The sequence below is a fragment of the Cervus elaphus genome, chromosome 13 (assembly GCF_910594005.1).
Source record: "Cervus elaphus chromosome 13, mCerEla1.1, whole genome shotgun sequence".
Taxonomy (NCBI): domain Eukaryota; kingdom Metazoa; phylum Chordata; class Mammalia; order Artiodactyla; family Cervidae; genus Cervus; species Cervus elaphus.
Window position 1 is genome coordinate 36,233,446 of NC_057827.1, and position 22,504 is coordinate 36,255,949.

The following is a 22,504-nucleotide window of genomic DNA, read 5'->3' on the forward strand; positions in this document are numbered from 1 at the left end:
AGTGAAGTGGGGAGGGTGGGGCTGTCACTGAGGGTCAGAGAGGCAGAGACTGTGAACGGCGGTGAGTGGCACAGCCAGAAACAGAACCCATGTCCCAACCCCACTCCCACAACCCCGGTTTTTCCCATGTCTCCCCAAGTCACCTCCTAGTTGCAGGGGGACTGTGAAGTATCTTTCCTTGAAGCCTCCTTCCTGAGCCTGATTCAGACCAATCTTGTGCATATAACCTCATTCAAGATGCCAGAGGTGGGACTTCCCTGGTGGTCCAGTGATTAAGAACCTGCCTTCCAATGCAGGGGATATGGGTTCGAACCCTGGTTGGGGAACTAAAGTCTCACATGCCAGGGGGCAACTAAGCCTGATCTCTGCATTTAAAGAGATGCCCTAGTGCTACAAGGAAGACCCATCACAGCCAAAACAAAAAATAAATAAATTTTTTTTAATATTTTTTTAAATAGTAAAAGGAAAAAAAAGATGCCAGAGATTAGAGAAAGCCAATGTCCCTGGGGAACACTGCCAAGCAGTCCAGGCTCCCCTCACTCTCCCTTGGGGAGAACAACAGATCTTAGAACAGGAGGCTATGCATCTGCAGAGCAGTCTCCAGCACCTGGTGTTTGAGGCTCACCTTTGCAGGCAGACAGTGAGGAGCGGCTGCCTAACAAGACCAGAGCCAGCGTTTTCCAGGTAGGGAGGAAAAAAGCTCTTGTGAAAAAAATTATCATTCTTTGAATCTGCTTAAGATGGGGCCCAGCCGTTCTTTAGTTAATCTCTCCACATACTTAGAAAGAAAGTTAAATCACTGACGACTTCTCAGTAGAATGACTTGGCCCAATATTGTGGTTATAAAACTCTAGACTGGTGAATTTCCTCGTCTGTGAAATGTCCTTCCCCAGAGAGCTTGCGGAGCACAGCAGACATGCAGCAATGTGAGAGTGGGCACAGTTAGATCCAGCCTGAGATGGGGGCCAGAGCTGGGCTCTGGGTTCCCTGCCCGGCCTGCTCAGCCACCCCTCTCCCTGGGTGGGCCGCTACATGTTTATTGCATCAAGATGGCATCTGGTTCTCCCACAAGCTCTGACCTAATGGCTGGACTCCAAGACAACCTTGAGGCAAGTCACCAGCCACTGGCCTGGCGCTAGTACCGTGTTTCCCTGGAGGAGAAAGAAGGATGAACTCATTGCCCGGGATTCCTGTGGAGTGAAGGAAAGACAGAAATTAGCATGCCCACCCAATTCCGTCACACTGTCACGCTCTTGAAAGAAAATACTCTGCAATTTGCTTTGAAATCTTAAAGAAAGAAAAATACTAAGTCACAGAATAGTCAAGGCTGAAAGGAACCTCAGACAACAACTGACCCAACCCCCTGACTGTTCAGAGAAGGAAACTGAGGTCCAGGGTCACACAATGAGGATTCGGGGGGCCTGAGCCCGCAGCCCCCCAGGGTTGGCCTCCATGGCCTGCTGCTCTCACCCCAAGGCCCTTGCAGCAAGGGGGGCCAAATCTCCACTGCCCGGAGGGGAAGCCTGAGGAGCAGGAGAGAGAGGAAAAGAAGGGGGAGGACAGAACACGGGGTGGCAGGAAGCAGCATGAATTTGCTCAGCCCAGCTGTACTTGATCAATCGTCAGCAGGGCGTGCGGGAGCGGCTGCTAGAACCACAGCTCCCCGGAGCCCCATCACTCAGCGATATGGTAATAAAGTGGCCGGGGCTGGAAAAATGCTATGAGACTCCAGAGAGCTCAGTCTCATCCCGCCGGATTATAACCCTGTTATCGACACCCCTGAGGCTTGTTCTGTCTCCTTCAGCACCAGCTCTGGAGATGAAAGCTCCAGCGGGATGCAGTCTGACCCAAGCATCCAGGGCTGGGAGCAAAAGGAGGTAGGTGGCAGGAAAGACTGACTCCTCCAGGGTCACACCTGCCATCAATGTCCCTTCTTCCTGAGCCCCAACTCCTGTGTCCACTGAGGCCTCCGTGAGGCACTGGGCTGTGCCGGAGGGAACAGAGGGAGGAGAAACTGGGGTCAGGCTTGAGGGTCCTAGAGTGCTGGAGGCACAGTCCTCACCCACCCAAAGGTTAGCAGATAACAGAGACTGCAGTTCAGCTGTTGATACTCAGAAGACAGACAGGGCCCTGGGGGTTTCCGAGGAGAAGACAAGCTTCCTGAGGGAGTTGCAGCTACATCGGGCTGGAAGGGTCGTAATTCTACTCCTGAACGAACCATCACCGCAGGCTCCTGCAGACCACCACCCTCCTCCCCATCCACCCACACACGGGTCTTAGAGCATCCCGAACACCAGGTACTCACTGTCATCCTATGTAACTCTCCCCAGCATGGCAATACTTCCAGGAGAAACTCAAAATCCCACTGTGTCATAATAATATTCAGCCATGAACAGAAATGAAATTCTGATATGTGCTACAGCATGGGCGAATCTTGAAATCATTATGCCAAGTGAAAGAAGCCAGACACAAAAGGACAAATATTGTTTGATTCTACTTGTACACGGTCCCTAGAATAGGCAAATTTGTAGAGACAGAAAGTAGAACCGTGGTTGTCAGGAGCTGGAAGTGGGGGAGAGGGGAGGGGAATTATTGCTCCATGGGGACAGAGTTTCTGTTTGGGAAGATGAATTTCTTGGAATGGATGTAGTGATGGTTGTACAACATTGCGAATGTACCTAATGCCAATAAATTGTACACTTGAAATGATTGAAATGGCAAACTTCATGTTATACATGTATTTTACTACAACTTTTTAAAAATTCTTACCCCTGAAGCTAATGTTATCTGTCAATTATACCTCAATTTTTAAAACTGCCATCACACGCTGCTGTTCAAGGCGCCGCCATTTCACCCTAGTTTCGAGAGGACGTGTCCCTAGAATGAGGGGAGAACCAGAGGCCTTGCTGCCAGCCCAGGGAGGCACATCGCTCATCCCCTGAATGACTTCTGTCCTGGCCTCTGCAAAATGATGCTGCCTCCTTCAGGCACTATGCCCTGTCCTGTCTCTGCGCCCTTCGCACAGGCTGTTCCTTGGCTTGGAACTCCAGCCCCCGCTTCACTCTCTGGCTAATGCCAGCTGATTCTTCAGGGCACCATGGGTGTGCCACCCTCCCTGAGAATTCTCCCCCACCAGCCCCAGGCAAGAGTTACAGCCATCCTCCTCTGGGCAACCATATGTCCTTGGATGCGTGCATCAGGGAACCTCTGCCGCTGGATTTGTGGGCCCACTGGGGCTTCCCAGCTTGCTCAGTGGTACAGGATCCTCCTGCCCATGCAGGAGACACAGGAGATGCAGGTTCGATCCCTGGGTCGGTAAGATCCCCTGGAGGAGGAAATGACAACCCACTCCAGTGTTCCTGCCTGGGAAATCCCAAGGACAGGCTGCAGTCCATGCGGTCACAAAGGGTCAGACACGACTGAGCAACTGAGCAGAAGCAGGAAAATAATACCATCCTCTTAAAGTGCAGCTGGACAAGGCAGCCCAAGACAGCACAGCGAAGACTTCAGTGTCGCTTCCTGTGGGTATTCTTAATTAAAGCAACAACACAACAAGCCACATCGCTGATCAGAGGCAGACTCTGGGTTACTTCCCCAGCATTTTCAGTCTGAATGTAAGCCATGGGTCAAAAGCGGTAGAGGCATTGCTAGGGTCAAGCTTATTATTAACTTCCCAAGAGAATGTAGTGATATTTTGGTCCACCAGCAATGGAGAATAGAATACAAAAGTAGAGAGGACTTAGAGAGAAATCAAAAGAGCAGCTAAAAGCTGGAGCTATCCATCTCTCTAGGAGAACTTTTAAGTGGCCCCCAACTAGAAGAACTTAAAACATGGACATTAGCTTAAAACTTTTATGATTTAAAAAAAAAAAAAAACTTTTATGATCTATAAAAATGATACTCTACCAATCAAGATTTGATTTCCTATTCTATCCTGGGACAGAGGCTGCTGAATTTACTTAAATAAAATCACATTCGCTAGATGGATGGACAACAGATACATACATACCTAGACAGACAAAAATATGGAGACATAGAGCCATAGACATACATGTAAGTAAAAATACTTAGATTATTTGAATCCTTGTATTTACAAGAATTTACGATGTGACTTGTAAAGCAGCACATCTTATACGTCAGCAGTCTAGAACTGTGTCTATGTCCTCAGTTTCCTCATCTAGACTGTGAATTCATTTTTTTTTCATATTTATTTATTTATTATTTACTTGGCTGTGCTGGGTCTTATCTGGCTGTCATTGTAGCACGCGGGATCTTTAGTTGCAGCCTGCAAACTCTTAGTTGTGGCAGGCAGGATCTAGTTCCCCAACCAGGGATCGAACCCAGGCATCCTCCACTGGGAGCATGGACTCTTAGCCGTTGGCCCACCAGGGAAGTCCCTAGACTGTGAACTCCTTGAGGATAGGTCTCTCTGTTTGTGGTCTCAGAGCAACAGTTTGGCGCATAAACCAAAATGAATAAATGTCTGCTTTGTAACTGAATGAGTTAGTCTCTGTTTCTCCAGCACCCAGCACAGGACATGATTCTCAGCCAAAGCCTAGTATGCATTGGGGGAAAAAAGGAAGGAAGGACCTGACCACCGATGCAATGTCCCCTGCTGTAGACTGACCTACCTCCTAATGTTAAGCGCTTGGAGAAGCAGAAGTATCGCTGCAGACAGAGAGCCAGGTGGCCCTGCTCACTAGCCTGCCCCCATGGGGAAGACGGCAGGAAGGTGAGGAGGCCCAGCAGAGCTGCCTCCATCACTGAGAGGCCAGACCGCCTCTGTGGGATCTGTGGGGTCATGAAGGCTGAGGCAGGAGCTGCATGGAACTCTCCGTGAGCTGCAAATAGCTCAGAGTCCACAGTTTAGGATGATGAAATCCAAGCGAAATTTCAAGATGAGACTGTTCACTGTAGCAGTGTTTGTAGTAGCAAAAAACAAACACAAATAAAAACTGGACAATCCAAATGCCCTTTGAAAGGAAAATGGGTACGTGGGGATAGAATCACTCTATGAAATACTAAACTGTAATAAAATGGGAGAAGTCACAGCTACATGCAGTCGTATGAATAAATCTTAGCAACACTTAACAATGTTGAGTGAAGAAGTAAATCTCAGAAGATCACATATAACATGATGGATGCCTTTCTATAAGGTTCACAACTAAAATCAAAAGCATATTGTTCACTCATCCCAAGAAAAAAGATTTTCCATTTCTTTAATGTTGTAGCTATATGAGATGATGGATGTTCACTAAACCTACTGTGGTCATCATTTCATGATGTGTGTAAATCAAATCATTATGTTCTACACCTTAAACTTACACAGTGCTGTATGTCAATTATCTCTCAATAAAAACAAAAGAACAATGAAAACATATTATTTCAGTATCCACAGGTATGTGATTGTGGTATCCAAGCTCCAAGCTCAACAAAACTTCCAATTTTTCCTCCTTTGTAGGTACCTGCCCTCTTGAAATTAGGGAGAGCCATGGGAAGAGCTTTGACCAGTGAAATGTCACCAAAGTGTTTAATGTCAATTTAGGGCAGAAACACTTAAGTATGGGTGCTTAGTTCTTACTCTCTTCCCCCACCAAAGCAAACCCCAGATCTTAGTGTTGAATAGCAACCTCATAGGTTGGTGGCTGCACCGTGTCTGGGGTCTGTGTCTGCAATGTCCTTGGCTAATCTACACTGGCCATGTAGCATGAGTGAGAAATAAAATTTTGTTGAGTAAAGCTACTGAGATGAGGGATTATTTGTTACTGCAGCATAACCTGGTTCATCCTGACTGATACGATAATGAAATTATATTTAAAGTTAAGATAGTGTTAAACACAAAATTAAGCATCGTGACCGCTCTCTGAGAGGGAGGCAGGGGAATTAGATAAGGGAGGAAGAGCACAAGATGAGTGCAAATATTGTTAAAGCTATAGATCTAAGGTTGAGTTTTGAGTTCACATCTGTTCACTATATTATTGTAAACAAAAATAGGTCATTGTAAGACTTCCCTGGTAATCTAGTGGCTAAGACTCCACATTCCCAGTGTAGGGAGCCTGGGTTCAATGCCTGGTCAGGGCACTAGATCTCACATGCCACAACTAAGAATTTCCATGCTGGAACTAAAAATCCCACATGCCCCAACTAAAGATTCCACATGCCATAATGAAGATTGAAGATCCCACGAGTGCAAATAAGACCCAGCACAGCCAGATAAATAAATAAATATATTTTTTAAAAGAAAAGCTTTTTAAAAAAAATAGACCATTGTAAATAAACTGCTTAATTAAAGGGGCACTGTATGGGCCAATAAGGAGGGTGTCATAACCAGGGGTTGTGATTACCCAGCTCCGTGTATCTGAGGTCCATTTAAAACTGAAAAGAAAAGAGAGTATCACTCAGATATGAGCCAGAAACCCAACCACTGTACCTGCCAAAGGGTGCTTGCATTTCATCTTGTAGAATATGTGTTAGTCACTCAGTCGTGTCCGACTCTTTGCAACCCCATGGACTGTAGCCCGCCAGGCTTCTCTGTCCATGGAATTCTCTAGGAAAGAATACTGGAGTGGATTGCCATTCCGGTCTCCAGAGGAACTTCCCAACCCATCGATCGAACCCCGGTCTCCTGCATCACAGGCAGATTCTTTACCGCACCTTGTAGCATAACAGCCAACAAAGTGTGGAAGGAGGGCAGGGAATGAGCTCAGGTGTGCGGTTTTTCCCCTAATTCCCTGAGGTCCAGGGCCTGAGATATTACTCTCCACAACCCCTCCTCCAGACTCCCCCAAGGAAACTGTCAGGCCAGCTGGCTGGGGAGGTGGGAGACAGGAGCATCACAGAGCCTTTGTTTCTGCCAGCTCCTCAAACCAGCCCAAAGCCTCATTTCAGTATATTTGCATGAAATGGTTTCATCCCAGAGTTGGCGCCTCCCTACCCCCATTCCCCACCCTGGAATGCCCGCAGGCCCCTGGACCAACCTCAGGCCCCCTTGGATGATGTCATATTTACCAGGAAGAATTTTTGCTTTTTCTGCACCCCAGATATCATAAATCTTACATAACTTTTTCTCCCTCAACCTCGAAGCTAAATTCATTGCATTCGATGGGGAGTCACTGGGGAGTTTTCAGCCAGAGAGGGTGTGGTGGGATTTGCAACTTGAAAGCTGCTCTAGTTACCAGCAAGGGACAAGGGTGGAGGCAGGGGGACCACTGGGGGGAATAAACAAGGCATTGGAACCTGGGGCGGGGGCGAGGAGGCACAGCAGTGGGAGGCCCCTGGGCAGACCCAAGAACCTCTCAGAGGGTGGGATCAAGAACTTGGCAGGGAGTCAGAGGCGCACAGCCTGACTCCATGGTCACTGGGGAAGACAAGGAAGGGTACCTGCCACCCACCTGCTCCCGACACCACTCGGGGTGCAGAGAGGGAGAGAAATGTCCTGGGAAACGCCTGCGTGGGGCTGTGGCCTCTGGAGGAGCCTGGGCTGGAAGTGGGGATGAAGCAGGGCCAGCCATTGCATATATTAATTTAACCAAAAAAAATCAAACATAAAGTCAGAACGCCTCAGTCACGTGTTATACGCGCGAGCTTCCGGGAGTTCACAGCCCTAGAAATTATGCTCCAACTTGAACAACTGGGTGCAGGTTTTTTCTGAAAAAGAGTCTGTATATTTTGTTGAATTCTCTAAAAAGCCTGTGACCTGGGAATACTAATGACCGTTTATGTAACACCATACTTCAGGCTCTATACTATATATATATTCGTTTAATCCTCACAGCAGCCCTGTGAGAGACAGTCTCTTGTCATCCCCATTTTACATATGTAGAGACTGAGGCACAGGGAGCCAAAGCAAGATGCTGGCGTTTGCTCACGTTACTGAGATTGGAGTCTCCAGTATGTCAGCCACCAACCTGGACCCGGTCTGGCTCAACTCCGAACCTGCCCAGATGGACAAGTCAGGCTCCAGGGCACAAAGGCCCCAGGTGCTGAGGACGGACAAAGCTGGGCAGCCAGGATGTGTGGACCTCCGTGCTCATAGCCCTTCTCAGGGTCAAGTTCAGGAGAAACAGGACAGTGGACCCTCGCTGTCATCCTGGCCTACGGCAGGGAAGGTGGTTTCATGCCAGGGTCATCTCAGGAGCAGACATGGGGGAGGGAAGCCCTCCAACCATTGCAGAGGCCAGCCCAGCCTGATCAACCCCTTGCAGGGACAGGGACCCTCCTTCCTCGATAGCCAAGCCCTGTATCTCCCTGGCCTCTCCTTACGCTTCTGCCCGCAGCCCCACTAGCAGCTGAGGACAAGCACCAGGCTATCCACGCTTGGGGGAGCGGGGGAGGGAAAGTACCTCCAGCCTCACTTTCCCTGTCTCTCCTCCCTGTCGTCCAGCCCCAGCAGGGGTTGGCCCCTGGGGCTTGTCCTCTGAAGCCTTGTCCTGGAGCTAGCCCCACTCCCTTCTGGGAGTACGTGAACCCCCCAGCCTGGCTGGAGGCCGCCCCCAGGGAACTGTGGCAGAGGCAGGGCCCAGAGCAGAGGCAGGGTGGGGCTGTCCCAGGAGGTGGTGAGGGCCCTGCCCTAGGAGGCATTTGAGCAGAGGCTGGACACCACCCCCCCCCCAATCATCTCTGAGAGGCATCTGGACCAGCAGCCACACCCAGATCTCCAGTTCTCCCGTTCTAGGGCCCCATGAGAGGCATGGTGACACTTACAGGATGTCACTAAAGCAGGTACAATGGGCTCCAGCCAGATGGACCTCAATGAAGCAGGGCTCTAGCTTCATTCCGCAGAGGGTCAGTGGCTTGTCCAAGGTGCCACAGCATCTTGAGGTGTCCTAGGGGAAGGGCACCTGGGGGCAGAGGGATGGGCTGGGAGGAGGGGCTGGTGACTTGAGTAGGATGAGGTGAGTGGCCTCCCGGAGGATGGAAGACATACACGAGGGTCCCTCAAGGTAGACAAAGACATCTCTAGGCAAAGCAGGAGATGGATGGAGTCAGACATCCTCATTGCAGGGAGAGGCGTGTCAGGGGGCACTTTGAGAATTTGAGCCCTAGGAGGAGAGGCCCCTGTTGACACCCCCCGTACCAACCCACCTAGGACAGACATCCTGGTGCCCCACCTCAGTCTGACAGTGGAGGGGAGGGGGTACTAGGTTATCTTAACAGCGTGGCAGTTGGGGTGGCAGGCCAGGGCCTCCCCACACCCACCTTCAGACAGGGGCCCTCAACTCAGAGTTCTCTCTGCCCCCCATCGTCTTCCCAGAGCAGGGCCCTGGCTCCCACCCGCCCTCACCCTCCCCCCGCACCTCTGGACCCAGCACACAGTGCCAACACAGGAGGGGTTGCCCCAGCCGCGGCTCCTGAGTAGATTTTCCTGGGTACCAACATCAGGCGAGAGGGAACGAGCTATTTTTAGCGGACTCTCGGCAGCAGCAAGCAGTCTCAGAAGTGCCCGCGTGGTCGCTCCCATGCTGCTCTCAGGTTTTAGCTCCTGCGGGCACTGATTCTTGCGCCCAGCACGCTCCGATTACCAGGGTGACCTGAGCAGCCGCTGTGCGTCTCCTCGTGAGCCGAGTCCACGGGCGGATGACGTGAGAGGAGCCGGGGTAGGCCTCCCACCACTGGCCCCACAGCACCGCCCCCGACCCCCTGTGGCCCCCTCAGGCGCCCGTCAATTTCCAGGAACATGGGTGCTGAGGGTGGACTTCACTGGACCTTGCTGACTTGATTTGCATAGCATACCTCGTGCTTCCCAGAATGTGAGGACCACTCCAGGAGCCCATCCTGCCTCCGTCCTTTGCAGAAAGACACGCCGTGGAGGGGTTGGACATAGGTCACCCCAGTGAAGAGGAACTCATTTGAAAAGGAACCCCCTCTCCCCTTGACGGAGATCAGACACTGGAATGTTTTCAGTGAGGGTTCAGCAGGTACAGGAGTGAACCGATCTGCTTTGCATGTAAATGGTTCCTGCCATTCTTCAATTCCACAGACGGTTGGATGCACGCTGTGTTGATAGGTCTCCTCGGTTTTGTTTTGTGTTTTTTTAAAAGAACTTTAAAATTCAGAATCTGTTGTGGAATCTCCCAGGTTTTAAATATTGGCAACCAGGTCAAATCTTAAAAGAACACTCTGTGGTTTAAACAAAGCTCATTCAGGAACTACACCCGATTCACAGGCCAGGAGATGGGAGCGGTGTTAACAGCGGGGCCAGCTTTCCAAGGCCTACCTTGCTCCGAGATGTCCGCACGGGAGGCCCTCCGTACCAAGGGGGAGCAGACCTCAGAACCCCAGATCTTTAAGGACAGGGTACCATCTTTCAGGGCCCGTCCAGCACTTTTCAAACTGCAGTCCAGGGAGCCTAAATCTTAGAGCTGTTCAAAGATGTTCCTTATTTATGAGCAAACACTCTGGGAATCTCTGGCTTAAATAAAGCAAAACAGACTTCTTTACTACAGGACTTGTCTGAGCCTTTTACGTGCAACAAAATGCCTTGTGCATTTTGAGGGGCTGGAGCATAGGCAGAGCTTCTCAAAAGAGTTCCACACGGACCCCATTTTTAAGGCATACACATTAACTCCAGCAAGACACTGTTGTTGCGTGGAATGTGGTTCTAGAAGTAGGGCTCACCACACTAACTTAGGCAGTCCACAAACCAACATCCCAGGGTGGCTGCAGCCTGTGAAGGGGGTGGAGAGGGGCATCGGAGAAGCTGAGATCAGCAGGCAGTGGTCAGGAGTGTGGCTTTGTCCTCGGGACACGGAGCCACCAAAGGGTTGTAGGCAGACAGGGATGTGGTTGATGGAGTGCTCCCGTCGTGTGCAGACCAGACTGAAGAAGGGAGACTAGGCCAGAGGCAAGGAAGCTAGTGCAGAGGGGATGGGTCCCAGGGATGTTTTGCAAGTGGAACAAACGGTCAGGACTAGGTGGCTGAAGGTTGGAGAGTCCACCTGTCAATGCGGCAGATGCAAGAGACATCACTTCGATCCCTGGGTCAGGAAGATCCCCTGGAGAAGGAAATGGCAACCTGTGCCGGTATTCTTGCCTGGAGAATTCCATGGACAGAGGAGCCTGGTGGGCTACAGTCCACGGGGTCACAAAGAGTTGGGACACTGCTGAGCATGTGTGCACATGTGTGTGCACACACACACAGATGCCTGAAAGGCTGTGGGGAGTGCAGGGGAGGGAGGAGGTGAAGGCAAGGCCAGGCGATAGGCTGAAAAGGCAGAGCCCAGACAGAGGCTCTGGGCCAAAGGAAGGGCCCAGGCTGGAAATAGGTCCCCTTGCTGTGCCTTGCCCACCTCTTCAAGAAGCTGGGCTCAGGTAAACCTCAGCCACCCAGAGTTCCCATGGCAACTTGGAGACAAAATCAGCTGAGTACCTGGGCAAGCAGAAGGTGGAGAAGGGGGGGGCTGCTGACCTGATCAGTGTGCTGTGGGCTCCTGGGGTTCAGAACTGGCCACCCCTTCCCCCAGGCCAATGGGTGGCCAGGAAATAAAGGCTCCTACCCTCCAGGGCTCCTGATCTGACAGCCAAGTTAGGAGGGCCGTGTGGTTTCTTGCGGCTGCAGTAAACCCAGCCCTACTCTGGGTCCAGGCCTGTGTCCATCACCTCCCAGCTGCCTTGGTCACTGCCTCTGAGACAGAAGGCAGGACGACTTCCGTGACTGTGTCTCCTGCCGCCCTCAGAGCCACAAGGCTAATTTTAGCCCTGACATCAGGCTATACCCAGGGTGTTGGGTGGAGAGGGCTGTGTGTCTGCCCAGTTCTAAATGCAGGCCCTGGGAGCCCAGCAGGAGGGCCTGATGGCTGGCCATCCCTACCCCCAAACAAGCAAAGCAGCTCAGCTGAACAAGCCCTTCTGACACTCCCACCCCACCCCCACACCCCCCACCCACCTCTCCACACCCTGGCCATGCCCTCAGCCCTCCAGGAGCTGACCTTGCCCACTTTGGGGTCAACTCCCAAAGTTTGGGCTCTCTTACCAACCAAGTTAGACTGGTTCTCAGTCAGCTCCCCCGCCCCCGCTCCCCCACGCAGAGCAAACAGTCTACACCATCTATGACAACAAAGATATGGTGCTTCCAGCAACCCCAGAACCACATGCTAAAATCCCAGTCTGTGGCTCAGATCAGATATCACCCCCTGCATGAGGTATCCCCACTCCTCAGTCAAAGCTGAGTTCTCCCTCCTCATACATCCCAAGCTTGTGTGGCTTGGACAGACTGTCTCCCACACAAGACTCTCAGCCCCTGAGAGCAGGGACTGAGTCTTGTTCCCCTCTGCCCGTACCCCTTCCCCCGTAAGCCCAGCATGGTGCTTGGCACACAGTAGGCATTGCTGGGTCCAGGTCAAGGAGGCCGAGGTGGGGGCTGCGAGTGTGACCTCTGAGCCAGAGGGGACAAGGCAGAGCCCAGCTCAGACACTAGCTTGCCCTGTGGTCACAGTCCCCTGTCCCCACTCCCGCCCTGTTCTAAGGAAGACAGCCCCACTCCCAGGTCCATTCTGGGTCACCTGAAGCAACCATGCCTATGACCATTGAACCTCCGAGGCCACACCATGGGCCGACCATTGGCCTGGTGGGAAATGACTGGGCCAGACTGTCCCCCTAAGTGACTTGAACTGGGAACTTCCTCGCATCTTAGTCCATTCACAGCAGAGGCAGAAGCGAAGAGCATGTGCCTAGAGCAGCCAGGAGGTAGATCCAGAGCCTTGATGGGGAAGCAGGAGGTAAAGGTGAGGGGCAGGCAAGGAAGAGAAGGAACACCCCTGTCCCAGGCTCAGCCTCAGCCCTCCCCCCGCAGGTGCCCCCACCTACCCGCTCAGTCCCCCCTGGCCCCGCCCCAACCCCTGCCCTGTGCCGAGGCCACTCTGCCTGGCAGGTTGGTGATGCTGTTTCTAGTGCCTGCAAGCCCCATCAACAGGCTCTGCACGCAGCCCGGGTGGTGGGTGACTGCCCAGCTCCCTCTTGCCTGGGGTGGGAGGGGGGCTCTCGCTCAGGGCAGGGAAGCCCGACCTCGCCCCTCCCTGGAAGAAGAGGTTCGGGGACCCCAGCGCAGCCTGGAGAGCACTGTACCCTCCCAAGGAGGTCAGGGGCTTCTCTGCTGTCGGGAAGTGGGCTCCGAACACAGCTGTGGGCCCCCGCCCAAAGGAAGAGACACCCTCAGATGTGGAGGCTTCAGGGCTCAGAGTCTCCAAGTCCATGTTCCCACTCTGGGAGGAGAGACAGGGAGGGGCCCGGGACCTCCACCTGCCAGCCCACAGAGAAGGGTCCAGACTAGCCCCCATCAGGCAAGGCCTATGACGTCTCCAGGGGGCGCCAGAGAGCTCCCAGCCAGCAGTGGCCTCCGAGGCCCAAACCTGCGGCAAGTGCCCTGCTGTTTAGCTTCCTAGGCTGGGGGCCGGGGTCGTGCTGGGATGAGGCCAGAGACGAGGAGCCACCACTGGCCACAGAGTCCTCTCCCTGGGCTTCAGTTGCCCCTTGTGTGAGGGCAGGAACCAAGATGACCCCTCTGTCCCCCAGTCTGGACACTCTCCCAGGCAGGTTTGGAGCTTCTCCGAGTCCATCCAAGGGCGCCAGGGCTGGGCACACACCAGGCCTGGCAGAATGTGTCCCCTCCCTCCCCACAAGCCAGGCAGTGCTGGAGGAGGGGAAGGCAGAGAGGCCCAGAGGCCCGGGATAGAGCCAGCCCAGGAATGACCATCCCCGCCGTGCCCCACCCCCACCACGGGCGGCAATCCCCGAGGAGCCACTTCTGCAGGAGAAGGGGCCCAGGTGGCAGCCGGTGGTCATAAAGCCATCTCAAAAAAGGCTCCTAGCAGCCAAGCGTAAGTGCCTGGGCCACGGTGAGTAGCAGAGCCGGTAAATTACCACTGAGGGCTGCACACACACCCACTCTGTATTTATATCCACCTTGGTGCCTGAAAATGGATATTTATGCATTTTCAATATTCAGGGCAAACGCTCCATCACTCAGCGCTGCGTGGCTGCAGCGCATTACCCTGGCCCCGCCGAGATATTCCTCTTCCACCTGGCTTGCCAGCTCAGGAGCTTCCAGGTTGGGCCTGGACCCCAAGCCCTTGCAGAGGCCCCACCCCCATCTGCAGGCCTGTGTGCCCCAAGGGGGTGTGGAGGGAACAAAGGGCCAAGCCAGCCTCTCCTGTGAGCCCCGGGGCTCACTTTATAGACCAGCAGCCAAAGCTCAGAGAGGTTGGGTGGCCTGGGCAAGGTCACACAGCATCCCCTCTAAGCCAGGGTTACCGTCCCCAGGTCGAATGACTCCCGCGTCACCAAGGAAAGTGGCGGCATTGGGCTGTCTCTCCCGACCTCCCAACCTCTCTTTGCATCCTTTGCTTGAGGTCTGTCTCATCCTGGCTCTGATTTTCCCTAGATTCCACTCTGTGTCTCTGCGCCTGTCTGGCTGTCACCAGTTAGGTCTCAGTCTCTCTGGCATCTCTCTCTGACTCCTTTCTTCGTGTCTCCACCTCCGTCCCCTCTGGTCCCTGTGTCTGTGTCACCCACACCCACACCCCACGCACACCCCCTTTCTCTTCCTCAGAGCCTCTGTCTTTGTCCACCCCTGCCTTCCCAACTTTGTCTTGGGTCTGAGATCAGGGCAACGGGGCAGGGAGCTGTCCTGCTGTCCAGGAGGGGCCCCCTTGAGGAGCCACGTCTCCCCCACACTGGCCCTGTAAAGGGGAGCCCCACACCCCCTGAGCTGGAAGAGCCACGGAGCAGAGTGGAGCTGTAGTGGGAGGCTCCGGAAGCGCAGATTGAGGCTCACTGGAAACAAGTGAGAGATGGGGTGCGTTCCCCATGTTGGGCTCCGCAAGGTTTCTGATCAGCCATCCGCTGTGACTTTAAAGGGCCCATCTAGTTTGTGACTGAGGTTGAGTGATGGGGTCCCTGGGCCCGCCCTTAGCTGAAAGGGTTAACGCATCTGCCTAGCCCCCCACCCCTCTCCACCTTCACCCCACCAGCTGCTCCTTTTCCTTTCTCCCTCTCTTTCTCTCTCCATCCATCCATCCCTTTCTCTCTCTGTCAGGAATGATAAGAATTAATTAAATGTGTCCTCAGCTCCTGTCTCCTCACTTCCCTCAGGGAATTTAACCAGTCCCAGCACCTCAGGCCTTGTTAGATTCCAAGAAAAACAGAACCGATGGTGTATTCTGTTATATGTCTGTGTGCACGTGGCTGTCCCTGCCCATAAACATGCACGCGGGGGCACGCGGTATGCTACTGAATGTTTCAGTGTGTCCGGTCTGCTGGTTCATCGACACGTACACGACTGTGTACAGCTCCACATGCGCTCCTGAATCTGGAGACACATGTCGGGATGTTGGTGTGAATACACATACGAGTCTCTTGGTGTGGGCGTGGCATGCGAGCATCGTGTGTCTTCACATTTAGGTCCACTCTATTGAATCTATCCACTTGTACTGTGAGTCTGGGTAGACCTCATTACCATGCAAGTCTGTTTGAAGGTAGACATACATGCCTCTGTATTCTGGGTGTGGCTGTGTGTGTGTGTGTGTGCACGCACGCACGCGTACACCTAGGTGTGCACATCTAATGGTATGCATGCACTGACGCATGAGCATGTCTGGGTGCACGTGGGCCGTGTGTGTGCAGTGTGCACACACCCACACACCCTGGCTGCCCTGCACGCACGTCTCCTTCCTGGCTGCCTGGGAACCGGCAGCCTTGTCCCCGGCAAGAGTCACTGTGCCGCGTCTCAGGGGTGATGTCAGTGGCAGTAAGGGTGGCAGGAGCCCGAAGGTAGGAAGGTGGAAGTGGTGCAGGGGAAGGCACTCGCTAATGAGGCCACCTTCCTTGCCAGCCTGGGAGTTGCTGCCACTAATTAAGGCTTCAGTAAGCAGCTCCCCAGGGAAGGGCTGCTGACGGAGCCCTGCTCTCTCCCTCCCCCTGAGACCTCTTTCCCCACCTCCCAGCAGTCCTGAGATGCTACAGGAGCCCTGGGCACCAAGAAGGCAGACAGAGAGGAGGGCCAGTGCTTAGTCCACCAGGAGACCCAGGATGCCCGCCTGCCTGCCATCAGTCTGCTGCCAGGAAGCCCACATTTCAGAGTACTCCTCTGTGTTACGGCACAGTCACCAAAAGGCCTCTGGGAATCCAAATGTGCTCCTGGAGAAAGGAAAGTCTACACACCCTGACCCTCTCAGACACCGAGCATGCCCCTGTAACATGAGCACTAGACTGGGAGTCAACTGGGTCGGCTGATAATCCCGGTGCTGTGTGACTTCAGGCAAGTTCCCATACCTCTCTGGGTCTTGGTTCCCTTGTCTGTAAAGTAGGGGAAGAAGATTTGCAATGCAGGGGACATGGGTTCCTTGCAATGCAGGGGACATGGGTTTGATCCCTGGTCGGGACCCCACATGCCACAGGGCAACTCAGTCTGCACTGGGCAGCTAGGAGCCTGCGTGCTCTGTTGCCCTAATGCCAGTACTGGAGAGTCCATGTGCCGCAAGGAAAACTCCCGCATGAGATCCTCATGCCACCGTGAGGATCCTGCATGCCCAAACTAAGACCAGACACGGCCAAATACATAAATATTTTTTTAAAAGAATGGTGAGACACAAGACTGTTTCAGATAGTACAGAGATGGACATCTGCTATGTGTTTATTTTCATGTGTATATTCTCATGCGTATGTGTGTGTTTGTGTGTACTTAGCACATCAGACCCCTGATTTCACAAATATTGCTTAAGAGAAGGCAGTGAGCCAGTTTGAAGAAAAATGTTCAGTAAATGAGAAGAAAACCTGGCATCTGAGTGTGACAAAGTCCTGATGGAAGTTGACAAGTGACTGCAGCCCCAGGCCAGAGGGTCTCTGAGGCCCTTCCCTCTCCAAGAAGCGGTGGGTTCAGACCCCCCAGGCCCCCCAGAATGAGAAATACACAGACCGGGCCCTGGTTTCCACCTTGTCCTCATCAGCACCAAGATACACCATCACCAGGAGCAGCAGGAGAAGTTGCTATGAAGTAAGTGGGGTGGTCCTTCCTCCATATGACCTCAGAGGACACAGAAAGTGTCCACACGCATGACCCCTGGTGTGATTCAGCCCAGATCAGGCCAGGGCACAGGACTGACCCAGATTGAAGGCAGATGTGGCCGGGGTCTTGACAGAGACGGCTCAGGCTAGGCCTGGATGTGCCGGGGGTCAGCAGCCACACTTCCCATAGAGGCTAAGGGGAGGTGCTGAGCGCCCCCGGGCCGGTGAATAAGCTCTTCCACCTGTGCTGCCCAGGGGAGAGCCACCTGTCCCACGGCCCCAATGTCTCTGTCCTCCAAGTGGCCGGGTGTGAATCACAGGGATTTACAGCCCAGCCTCGAGTGGGATTTATGGGTCTGCCTCAAGCCCGGCCAGCGGGGAGTGGCCGCCCGTCAGTCCCCGATTGCGGCTGATTGATGAGGATGTTTCCTGCCAAGAAAAATCCCCTCTGTGGCAGGCAGCTGAGAGAAAGGCTCCAAGGCCCAGGGGCCAGCCCCTAACCCCACACCTGTCCCCAGTCTGGTCCCGTCTCCTGCACTTACAGCTCACACCTTCCCACGATCCCCCCAGCCCCACACACTGACACCCAAACGGTAGGTGCACCCAAGGGCCCCAGCTTCCAGGCCAGCATTCCACCTTCCCAGACCTGCCACTTGCTCATCCCTGGGAACAGTGCCCTTCAAATAAATCCATCCCAGGGCTCAAGGCTGGACATGCCAAGTTCCAGAATGAATTTCTGAAGGAATCCAGAACACACACACACACACACATACTTCACAGATGAAGAACCAAAAGTCCGGAGAGGGATAGGCCTTGCCCAGAGACACACAGCAGCACAGTGGTGGAGCTGAGACCTGCGCCCACAAGCCCCTGAACGAGTCAAGTCAGTGTCTGATCCCAGCTGATTGTCCTATAGCCTCTAGGATAGTTTTCATCTCTAGATAAGGGCTCCTCTTCTCCAGAGAATTCACAGACCTGAGTTTGAATTTCTGCTCTATCAGTTTCTATCTGAGAGTCACCATTTCTCTGTGCCTGATTCTTCACCTGAAAAGTGAGGTTCCAAAATAGTCCTGACCTCTTGGGGTCATTATGAGGTTCAAGTGATACAATATAGGTGAAGTCCCAGGGCAGAGCTGGATTCCTCTCTGGCAGTGCTCGATAGGTGTTGGAGATTGTCCTCCTTCATCCCTGTTGTCTCAAAAGGCCCCCTGCTCCCTGATTTGCTAGGGGTGGGGGTAGGGCAGTTTAGGGCAGGTGGAGCAGGAGGAAAAGGAGAGGGTACATGTAGGGCTGCAGAACAGGAGCGAGACCCCTTCCTGCTGAAGGAAATCCTGGAAGGCTGCCTGGAAGAGGTGACATCAAGCAGAGGATGCAGAGCTCTACCTCTCTTGCTCTGAGGCTATCTGGGGACTTCCTGAACACCACAGGGCTAAGGGAAAGTACCCTGCCCTGAAAACCAATCCCAGCCCCAGACCAGCCCCAGCACAAATTGCTTCCTTGAGTGATCTGGGGGCAAGTCCCTCTCCTCTGTCAGTCAATCAGTCAGTCATGTCCGACTCTTTGCGACCCCATGAATCGCAGCACACCAGGCCTCCCTGTCCATCACCAACTCCCGGAGTCTACCCAACCCCATGCCCATCGAGTCGGTGATGCCATCCAGCCATCTCATCCTCTGTCGTCCCCTTCTCCTCGTGCCCCCAATCCCCCCCAGCATCAAGGTCTTTTCCGATGAGTCAACTCTTTGCATGAGGTGGCTGAAGTACTGGAGTTTCAGCTTCAGCATCCTCTCCTCTGTAGGCACCTGCAAAACAGGGCCAGGCAGGAGCAGACCACACTCTCTAGAAGGCATCTTCCAGTTCTGACCTTTAGATAAGCGCATCCAGACCCATCCCATGCAGTACCCAAATCTTGCCACTGGGTGGAAGCAGGGAGCAAAGCCGGAGTCTGGCCTCCCTGTGGCTGCTGCTGACCAGTCCCTGCCAGCATCACCAGATGTTCTTTGCTTCCCCACGCCCTCAGCTGACTCTCCCACGAGCCAGAGCTGAGGGATCACCCACATCCAGACAAGCGCTTCTCCCCACAGCCCTGCAGAGCAGCCTGCATTCTCTACTTCTCAGATGAGAAAACCGAGGCCAGAAGAGGGAAGGACCTGTTCAAGGTCACACATCACGCATGACAGAGCCAGATCTCTAACACTTTTTCCCAGCCCCCGGCCCCCTAGCAGAGGCCATGTGAAGGGAGGATTGGAGTCAGGGAAGCTTGGGCTGAAATCCTGGTGCCCCCACCCCTAGCTGTGCATTATCACTAGACAGGCTCCCCACCCTGTCTGATCCTCAGCTTATGTAGATGTGTGGTGCCTGGCAAGAACTGAACACACAAAGCTACTTCTTTGTTTCTAGTATATCTGACACCCCACGAGAGCAGACACGTGTCTATCTGACTCACCTTGGCGTCCCCAGAGCCTGGCGTGGGGAGGATGTTCAGAGAATAATAGCTGCCCAGAGGCTCTCTCCCTCCTGGCCCTGTCTGGCACTCAGTATAAGGGTCTCCCCCTCCTCAAGTCCCCTCTACCCTCTGGGAGATCAGCCCTTTCCCTTCCCCCTCCCCTTGGCAGCCCACACCCACCCAGGCCCTGAAGCAATAGCCCCTGACCCCCCACCTTTCCTCCCCGCGTCTCTCAGCCCCCGCTGTTCTCCGTGCCTGCCTCTCCTTCGGTCCCTCTCTCCTGCTGAGTCCCTGCTCTGCACCGTACACTGTGTTTACAAGAAAACCATGACAGTTTTTTATTTCTCTCTTTTGTCTCCCATCCTCCCCTGAAGGGAAACGTGCTTCCACTCTCCTAGGAAAAAATGAAGGCTCCAGAGGAGAAACCGCAAACAAAGGACAGCAGGCCCCGTGGGTGCCCCCCAGCCCCACCCACGGGCCACACGCACACGCGCACCTACCCAATCCTCCTCTTGTGGGGGCCTCCAAGAGCGGCTCTGTTGTTTTGGGGGTAACTGAAAGTGTCGATCTTTATTCTAGAGGATAAACTAGGTGGAGAGACACGTGGAGCAAGAGGCAGACAGAGAGAAGAGAGCGGAGGGAGGCAGAAAGACACAGGGGAGAAGACCCAGATGGAAGAACATGGACTCGCGAGGAGAGGAGAAGCCGGAAGGAACAGGTCGGCAACAGATTCTGCCTCCAGCGAACTTGGAGAGGCAGCTTCTGACCCCTCTAGGAAGCCAGGGGCATTTGTCCACCAACTAGCTTCCCGTCCCCACCCCAGCCAAGGACCAAGAACAGGAGGGGTGGGCGCAGGGAGAAGGGGTCTGACTTGTCTTGGTCAGTGAGGGCTCACCACCCAGATGACTGGAGGGCTGCTCCTCAGCCCCCCACCCTGGGCTGGGAATCACGCCCACGCCATCCTGAGCCCAGAGACCCTCCTGAGCTCCCTGCCTGCAGCCCACCCCACCCAAACTGCACCTGGGCATGTCGAGTGGCGGGGAGAGGGGGCTTCTCACGGTTTATCTGCTCTGATTCTCCGGGGCAGTGGACTGTGAGGGAGCCTGGGGAGAGGTGAGTATGTGTGTGAGATAAGGAGGTGCTTGGAGAGAGCAGGGTGTGGATAGTAAACGTACATGTGTGTAGTGTGTGTGTGTCTGTGTGTCTGCGTGGGCTTGGTGTCGGGGCATGTGTGTGGAGTAGGGCGTGTGGTGTGAGCATGTGCGTGCATGCGTGTGCACGTGTGAGCAGTGCTGTAAGGAGCGTCTGTGCCTTGTCCCCACGCATGTGTGGGTAAAGGACAAGTGTTTGCACACAACCCCTACCTGTGAGCCTGTGAGTGGTGTGGCAGTGTGTTCCCACGAGCAGGGCCCCTCTTTGACTCCTGGCCTAGGGCCACCATCGCCCCAGCTCCTCTGGCCCTCAGGGTCCCTCCAGCAACAACAGAAGGATGGCCACCTACCCACTCCCCCACAACCTGGCCAGTGTCCAGGAGGGTCATGTGACTGAAGTTTTACAACCAAGCCCAGGCAGGGGTGACCCATGGAGGCCAGGGCTCCCCCCACCCCCGGGAGAGATGGGCAGAAGCTCTGGTAGGTGTCCTGCCATGCACGTGACCCTCACCAGCTTCCTATGTCTGCCCACGCCTGGAGAGCACTGCTTCTCATCCTCCCACCCAGACACCCTCTGAACTCCTGGAAGGTGTGGCTGGGACTCTGAGGCACACTCAGAGCTTGGCACAGGGCAGGAGCTCAGCAAATGTTTGCTGAATGAGTGAACGATTGTGTCTGCGTGGTCTGGGACCTAAGTACCTGAGGGTACAGGCTGAAGTCCTGCAAGGGTCGGACCAGGGCTTCCGGCCAGGTCAAGCGTGGCTCCCAAGTTGTTCAGAAGGGGTGCAGTCAGCACCCAGACAGCCCCGAGAGGCCATGCCCACTGACCTTCTCCAGGTCATCTACCTAGTCACCACCACAGGGGAGGCAAGGCCAAGAGCTGGGGACTGCTTGGTCCAAAGATCTGTCTCAAGCTAAATGACCCTCTCACTTCATGGGCTGAGGCACCAGGGAGGCCCCATTCATCTTCTCTGGAGGCCACAGCCCATTATTTGTGGACCCATCTCTGTTTTGAACATCTTCATCCCCCTGGGGCTTCCCTGGCAGTCCACTGGTTAAGACTCTGTGCTGCCAATGCAGGGGGCATGGGTTCACTCCCCTGGTCGGGGAACTAGGATCCTACATGCTGCATGGTGCAGCAAAAAAATAGAAGGGAAAAAACTACATGTGTCAAAGATTCATACTGAATCCTCCAGGCTGCTATCCTTCCTTGGGAACCACAAACCAAGGGTTAGTTCTAGCTCTGGGGCAAATACCCAGCCCTGGCCCATCCTTATCTGGTAGCATCTGGGGCCACTAGGCTGAAGGTCTGCCCCAGACCGAGCCACAGAGGTAAAAACTAACATTTAGTCCTAATATAATATAACTTATTAAGACTATGTAAGTCCTAAAATAACTCACCCCAAACTGAGCCTGACTCTGCTTACCAAACCCAATCACACTCTGAGTCCTGACCCCGTCACACACTTAGCCCTGACCCTGATGACATACTGAGCCCTGATCCTGGTCACACACTGAGCCCTGACCTTGGTCATGAACTGAGCCTAGACCTTTATTTAGAGACAGGCCATTATCTTGTCATCTGGCCAAAGCTATTTCCCTGGCTCTGGGCCTCAGTTTTCTTCTTTTTTCTAATGGAGGGCCTTGGAATGACCTGATCATTAAATCAGAAAACCCCTACTCAGAGGCTGGCCTGTAGTTTCCCCGACCTGGTGACACTGGAGAGCATCAGCCACTGCCACCTGCCAGCCCCTGCCCCCAACCAACACATTCAGCCCAAGCATCACTAATTTTTGCAGCCACCATGATAAATGGCATTGTCGGCAAAACGACGTCTTTCTAATCTGCTGCAAGACAGATGGGTCCCCGAGCTCACTGGCTGTCTCTCGAGCCTGCCCAGACCAGACTTG